Genomic DNA, 8,432 nt, shown 5'->3' with positions numbered 1-8,432 from the left:
TGAGAATTTTTTGTATGAATCAATGTTTTGGAATGGGCAATATGCTTCTGCATTGTGTCCATGATAGGAAGGATCATATTTTGGATGTCAATTAGAGTACACCTAATCCTTGCTTCCTCTCTCAACAATTCTGCCTATTTCTCTGACAAAAATCTTATTTTGAGATGATGGGATGAACTTGAACTATGGTCAAGCTGCAACATTTGTGCACTGACTTTCATATCCTCATCAATTTTATTCAACTTTTCTTTGATTTCCTTAGTATACTCGATAACATCACAAAATTTTCCAAAAGGTGAAGTTACATTATTAAAAGAATGTTCGAAATTACTCAAAATTGTAAATAGTTCTACCTAATTTAATGCAATATGCTAAGCAATGTGCTCAAGCACCTTATTGTCAAATTTCTTCTCTACCTTTTCAATCAATTTTTCTTGGCCAGAGGTATCCTCATTGAATTTATATACAACCTCTTCTAACTGAATCAAAATGTGTTGAGTAGAATCTACCTTAACACCAATAGCTTCTATTAGAATATTCTTAGCACTTTCAATAATACTATATTCCTGGTCTCTCTCATGCCTCAGTTGTTTTTGCCTTGCCTTTTGATCTAATACCTGACTAACCATTCTCATTTCATAAACTGATGCATTATCCAGATCTATCTTAGGAATGAAAATGTCCTTATCCAAGTCTATTTCCTTATGCACTGCCTTGCTGGAAATCATGTATCTTTTTGCTTTTTCTGCAGTTACTTCACCTTTTCCCTTTGAATCTGAAACAATAGTTGATGAGGCTGAACTGGCTGACAAAACTAGAATAGGACTAGCTAGAGGAAAACTAAGATAAGTGCTAGCAGTATCAAAAATTGATTTTCTTCCCAAGATTGATGTACAGGTTGGTATGGGAGAACTAACAGATGCAAAAATTGGAGCAGATGAAGTTGTCAAAATTGAAGTACTAGTGGGTACACTTATTGTACAATTTGTAGTAGAAGTTGATATGCCTAATGAACTTACTGCTATAGCTGATGATGCCTCAGTCAATGAAGATGGTTGCAGCTATAGGAGACAGGTGAAGATTGAGCAATTGATGAAGCTATTGTGCACACAATCTCACTAGTAGAGGCTATCTCTGCAGTTGATGTAGCTGCTTTAGGTGGAGAGTGAGGAAGAGATGCAATGACTTTGGCTGCAATTTTTTTAGGATCATCTTCCTCCTTAGCTTGATCAGCTTCTTCTTCCTCCATTTCATCTTCCTTGTCATCTTCCTCCATTTCATCTACCTTGAATTCTTCCTCAACATTTATCATCATTGAATGTAGATCCCCTGGAATATCTTCAATGTCATCATCATCACTATTGTCATTGTCTTTGATTTCAACAATATCCTCACTAGATTTATGTAGATAATAGACATGTTTCCACATGTTTGTTGCATCATTGACAACATGCTCAATGTCTTTGATTAATATCAAACAAGTGTGGAATCTAATCATCAGATTACCTTCATGATCTTTTAGTGATTTCTTTACTCCTGCATCAGTGAGACTCGGTAGGAGATTTTTTAGGGTTTGCTCAAAGATATCTTTTATAGTTTTGGTTGCAATTTCCCATCTTGGTTGCAACCTCTCCAATAGCTCTTTAGGGATCTAAGAGGAAATCTCATCTGGAGAGTATTTCCATATTCCAATTTTATTCAATACCAACTCCTCAATCTGCATTTTCTCCTATTCTGTTCTTGTCTCAAACTTCAATGCTTTGAAGTTCATAAAGCTAGTACCTTCTTCTAATTGCTTCAACCTTGCTTCAAATGTGAGTGGAGGGTTGAAAAATATAGGTTCCTTCTTCCCCTATCTTGTTCTTCTAGAGAAGACTTCAGTAGCTTGCTTTTTAGGTTTGGTGATAATCACCTTACCTTTCTTCCATTGAGGCTCCTCTTCTTTTTCTGACTCAGTTTCCTCTTCTTCATCATCATCTTTTCCTTTCCCTTCAGTAATCATCAGAGGACCAAGTTCTATTTTTAGCTTTGCAATCTTCCTCTTTCCTTTGCTAATGACCTAAGGGATTTTGATTGAAAGCTCAATTCTGGCTTTAGCTTCATCCTAAGTTCCAAAGACTAGTTGCTTTGGGTCTACTAGTTCATTCACCAGTGCTTCTATGATATCTCTAGTTTTATCAACATTAACCTCATAAGGAAGAGGTTTCACCAATGCAACTCAGGGCTTGACTGCCTTTATGTATACTTTGTCACAATCTACCATAAAGCATACATCTTCTTTATATTCCTCAACCAGTTTTGGTGGAATTCGGAACCTATTGTTCATTCTTTCCTTAAAATATTCAAATTAATTATCCAAAACATTGTCAAAATTTTCTCCTAACTCTACAATGAACTCATTTATTTGATAAAGAACAGGAATATCTTTTCTCCATACTATTGATCCTTTTGATGGAAAAGACTTTTGAACATAGAAAAATAAACAGATCAAAAGTGAACCAAATTTGCAGGAATTGTTCTTTGAAGTCCTTATCCTTTCCATATTTTTGTTAAATTGAGACAAAAGCAATTCAGACAGATCAAACTCAACATTCTTCTTTACTACCTTATATGCTAAATCTACTACTTCATGAGGTACACTGTTTGGATGGCTAGAACTGTAAATTTTATGAGCAATGATGTGAATACCAAATCTTAATTCAGCATCAGCTACTATACTGAGCTTAAGTCCTCTACCATCCCATTCTGCTTGGGTTAGCCTTTGCAATTCTTCCTGACCTAGGGTTTTGGTAGTCTTAGCTTTGCTCAATATGGGAAGGCCAGTAATCTTGTTGATCATTTTCTTTGTGATAAGCACTGGTTTCTCTAATCACAATTGCCCATTGTGAACTTGACTGAGTACATACCTAACCCATTTAATTTGAAATTTTCTTTGCAAATGTGAAATGTGGATTAACCCTTTTGTTTCAAGATGCTTATGCTCGAGTTTCAAATTTCCATCTATGCTCATTTCTCCTAGGGCATTATCAATTTCTAGGTTTCCAAGTTCTTGAATGGAACATTTGAAATGAGAGTGAATGTCATTTATAAGGAGTACCTTTGGAGGAATTCAAGACTGAGCACCGTTAGGGTCAAGTGATTTTGCAATTGCTGGTGCCAATTTGAAGTTTGGCGCCTTCCATTCCACACCTTTAACTAGCATTTTCTGAGCCTCTCTTTACCTTGGAGCTGTTGCTACTGGATGCCATTGCTGCTTAGTAAGTGAAGAGAAATTTTGAACAGATTCTTCACTCTTAAAAAGATTTGCTCAAAATTGCTTTAAGCTTGCTCTGGAATCGCAGAAGATAACTTAGCTCAAAGTTCGTAGTGAAGAATGAGATCAAATTTTGCCCTTTTTGACAAAACATTTGTCATAAATGCTTGGTACAATGGTAGATAAAATGGCAGGTTGTCATCCACTTGCTCAGTAGATACTATCAACTCAGTGATCAAAAGAAAATAGTGATGTACCAACCTTACTCAGTAAGGTCACAAACCTACCTTGCTCAGTTGATATAACTTGGTAAATGAAACTTTATTGCACCCAACCGAACTCGGTTAAGACTAGGATCAAACTATATCTAAATACTGTTCTGATCATCTTTCTTCTTGTGGAACTATTTAGGATAATTCTTGGAGGATGCGGTTCCATACTTTCTTTTATGAATATTGATTGGAAATGGTGGAATCACTCATTTCTTGAGTGATATTGCCATTGCTTGACTTATCTTGTTCGATAGATTTTGGAATCCACTGTTGCTTCATTTGCTTCTGAATGTTGTCTGCTTTGATTTTCTTCTCATCTTCAATTCTTTCTATATTCATGCAATTTCTAGCTATATGACCAAGCTCTGTACATGTGTAGCACCTTACAGTAGTGTCCTTCTTCCTTAGGTGATGTCTTGCACAATTTATGCCAGTATGTCCATATTCTCCACAATAGTGACATCTGCACCAGGTGTTGTAGTCCCATCCAAATATGGCTTTGACAAGTTGTTCAGCTAGATTGAATGATTTGGATCTGCATTGGAATGCCTTGTGACCATGTTTTTTGCATTTGTGACAGTTGCCTTCAAATTTTTGTTTTTCCTTGCACTCATTTGCTTTGTGACCATGCTGATTGCAATTGAAGCATTTACCATTGAATTTTTCTTTTCCATTGCTCCAACATTTGTTTGATGTATGACCTAACTTTCCACAGTGATTACAAGTGGGTTTTTGATTCCTTTGTTCACCTTGTTTGGAGGATTCACCTTCTTCTTTGTATCCAAGACCAGCTTTACCTTTATGTCTATAAAGATTTTCCTCATTTTTTTGATTTAATTGATTCATATCTACTTGGGATTTCATCATTCTTTCATTGACTTGCCTTTCAGAGATTAGATCATTTTCCAAGCTTTCATTGATTTGTCTCTCAATTCTTAAATCATTTTGCAGACTTTTATTTTGTACTCTAAGAATCCTGATTTCTTCATTTGCATTAGAGAGTTGGTCTATAAGGTCTTCATGCTGATGGGATTGATTATGGATTTTATCTTCCAATTCTTCTTGTGCTTTGTTTCTTTGTTCCAAAACTTCACATAGCCTAATTGACTATATTTCTTGCTCTCTTTTAAGCTTTCTTACCTCTTCTTGCAGAGATCCATTCTTTTCTAGAAGTTCTTTGATTGCCTTGTTAGCTTCTTCTAAACTACTTGATGGTAACAAATCTTCAATCTTTTCTTCAACATAGTTATGGTCATTCATTTGTCTTGCAAGTTCCTTTCTTCTTTTTAGGGATTGAGAAAGATGCTCCTTTGCTTCTTTGAGTTGAACCATGGCCATTTCTAGATCTAACTTTTCATTTTCAATAACTTTCTCCAGTCTGAATATCTCCATAACTTAGATCTTTACTCAAGCTATCAAACTTTGTCTTGAGAACCAAAAAGCTCTAATACCAATTGTTGGAAATATTCAAGATATAATAGGTTACTGAGAGGGGAGGGATGAATTAGTAACAATAAAAAATTTTAAGTCAACCATACACAACATTTACTCATCTATCCTGCTGCACAAAAACTATTAAACATTTAAACCATATATGCATAGAGATTTGGTGACCCAGAAACCTTCCAAAAATAGAAAGCAAAATTGGGATGGGGATGATACCCACAAAGCTTCGTTACTGTATTATGAAGTTAGCCGGTTAAGGCTTACAATGATCACTTCTGGTGATTTGCCCTATTAGGAGCACAAAGGATTGCTAGATCCACCTTGTTAGAGGATTTACAAACATACTTTATAAGTATTCACTCTATTAGGAGATTTGAATAAAGACGGTTAAGTCTACCCTATTAAAGGATTTACAAAAATGATTCACCTGTTAGGATGAACCAACAGATCAACTTACAACTTGACTGAGTTCTTTATTGTAGATCACCTTCTGTGATTGATGAAATCATTTTTGCTCCTGGTAGACCTCGCTGACTATTCTTTTCTGCTGATGAATTTGCATATCATATCTTATGTCCCTCCTTTTTTGCAATATTCTATCTCTTGTGTATTCTTGAATGTGTCAATTGTATATTTCTCTTGAATGATATAATACATTATATATATATACCATTCCAATAATTATTCATGCAAGGTCGGCCACAAACAAGTAAACAAAATATAACTGAGTCGGCCAAATAGTAAAATAAACTCGGGTTCTTCAGACATACTTGATGACCTTCTGATACGTGGCATCCACTACATTACTCGGCATCATCATGCACTCGGTAGAGGTAGGGGCTCGGTTCATACTAGTCATACAATGTTGCCTAGAACTCGGTAACCATTGGTGACTCGGTAACCATTGGTGACTTGATAGATATATTGTCACTCGATGGAAACGAACTTCTTCGATAACCTCCTGAGCTCAGTTATCACTTAGTGCTTCCTCACTTGGTTAATACTAAGTGCAACTTTACTCGGTTGACACTAAGTGCAACTTTACTTGGTTGACACTAAGTGCAACTTTACTCGGTTGACACTAAGTGCAACTTTTCTCAGTTGACACTAAGTGCAACTTTACTCAATTGACACTAAGTGTAACTTTTCTCAGTTGACACTAAGTGCAACTTTGCTCGGTTGAAACTAAGTGAAACTTTACTTGGTTGAAACTGTGTCTTTGATGCTCAGTTTGAACTGTGTCTTCAATGCTCAGTTTGAACTATGTTGCCATCATTTGGTCTGCACTGTATTACTCAGTTTGAACTGTGAGTATTGTCACTAATGGAAAATAACTTTATGCCAACAACCATCATAAGCATCTCAATTTTTTTTTTAAATATTTAGAATAATCCTCTAGAAGACATTGCTCATCAACCTTTGACATCAAAGATGACATATACTCTTGGTGTGGGTGAGGTTTAAAGATGGCACTCTTGAACATGTACAAGATGTCTAAATTCTATTTTTAATAGCACATTTATGTTACACAACATACATAGGGTTGATGAAATAGGCATTTCAAAATACATCAAATTTGTAGAGAAAAAAATCCAAGATTCATTGGTGGCAATAAAATTTAATAAGAGAAAATTAAGAGTTATGATGCTTTGTCTTTATAGCAGTCACCAAAAGTTAAACATGATATGTGAAGACTTAAAGTTATGAACTATATTATAGAGAGATCTACACTCACAAAAAAATGGTAATGTAGTATCATCTGGACTACTAGCACATAAAAAATTAAATTCTGATGAAAATTAGAATCATTTCAATCAAATAATATCATCATATACAAAAAAAGAAGAAGTCAAACTCTTAGAAAAATAAAACTTTACCCATGAAATGAAAATATAGGAAACATCATGATGCCAGATCAAAATAAAAAGAAATATAAAGCCCCTTTTCAAAGGAATATGCATACCTATTACAATAATATATAACATTATCTCTAGACAAAGATATGGCCAATGTATAAAGATTAGTTGCCTTGTAATATCTTTTTTAGACATGGCTGAATTACCTACACAATAGCCAAGCGTTGGAGTGAAAAATAGAAAAATTACCTTTTACAACCCTTAGATGTTTTACAACAACATCCAAAGTTTTTTTTTTTTTAGGATCTTCAAATTTAGTAACACAAAAATTTCTTAAGCCTTATATAATAGACTAGAGCAGGGCATCTATATTTATATTACATAAAGCATGCAATTATGGAATCCAAATTTATGACATAAAAGCATGATAAAAGAAATGCAATGATCTTTTTAAGAATTACCTTTACAAAGAGGTCCCTGAATTGAATTCTAAAATTCAAGGTCCATATCCTCCAAAATTAATAAATCATCATTTAGTATTTGAAATCCATATTAAAAGGAAATACATTTGTACTGTTTGATGAAATCTTCTTTTCTTGGCTAACAAAGAAACATAGATAGTAAAAAAACCAAAAATTAGAAGACTCTAGAAAGGAAAAAGTAGTTGAAACTAAAAGAATTACCATACCCCTAATGCCAAAGTCAAATGAAATCACATGATAAAGCAATAAAAAGGGTCAACAACAACTTGTACACATAACTAACTTGCAACTATTCAAATTGAAGTGGATCTAAAGTGTTAACCATCAATCATGCGCTCTAACATTATGAAAATATTCAATAAGCTCCATTAGTTTATCTAGAAAGAAAGTTATACCAAAATAATATTAACTTACTTTTAGACAATTTTGCAAAAAATTAGATTAGAAATGATAATTGAACTTGGAAAATTAATAAGAGAGATTTATAAAAGTTATGGTAATAAGAATTTTCTATTGGATAAGATTGATGTTGCTTTTGGAGTCATATTGTCCCTCCCTAGTTTTTCTATCTATAGCACAACAATGTAGTCTATAATTGTTTCCAAAACTATACCATTTTCTCAAGAAAACAAGAAAATAATGAAGGCTGAGAAATGGTTGTTGGGCTCTAACAAGGATTTGATAACCTTTTATGGGAACCCATGGAGGTTTGTGAACTCTATCAAATTTCTAAAAAGCATTAAAATGAATGTATAACTTAGCTTAGCCATCATGTTCAATATTTTTTATAAAGGCTTGTCAAACTCTGATCAAGATAATAATCCAAAATGGCATAGTTCAAACTATTACTAATTCTCATCCCATCTTTTGGAGTTATATGCTTTTGAGCACTTCTCTAATTGGCAACTTGGGATATAGGGCTTCATTCCATCTATTAGAGATGATACTATCATCATTGCTAAAATACATAATTAGACTGGTATATAGAAATTTAGAGGTGGACTTAATTCCTTAAAGTCACTTCTAAGCATCCCATCATTAAAAATTTTCAATCCTATTTTTGATGAACCTTAACACTGGGCTATCTAATAAATATATTTAATAAAATGACAACCTTAGAGGA

This window comes from Cupressus sempervirens, chromosome 5 (assembly GCF_028749045.1).
Source record: "Cupressus sempervirens isolate cs-2001-9-10 chromosome 5, ASM2874904v1, whole genome shotgun sequence".
NCBI classification, from domain to species: Eukaryota; Viridiplantae; Streptophyta; class Pinopsida; order Cupressales; family Cupressaceae; genus Cupressus; species Cupressus sempervirens.
The sequence above is the reverse complement of the archived record's forward strand: the minus strand, read 5'-3'. Positions refer to the sequence as shown.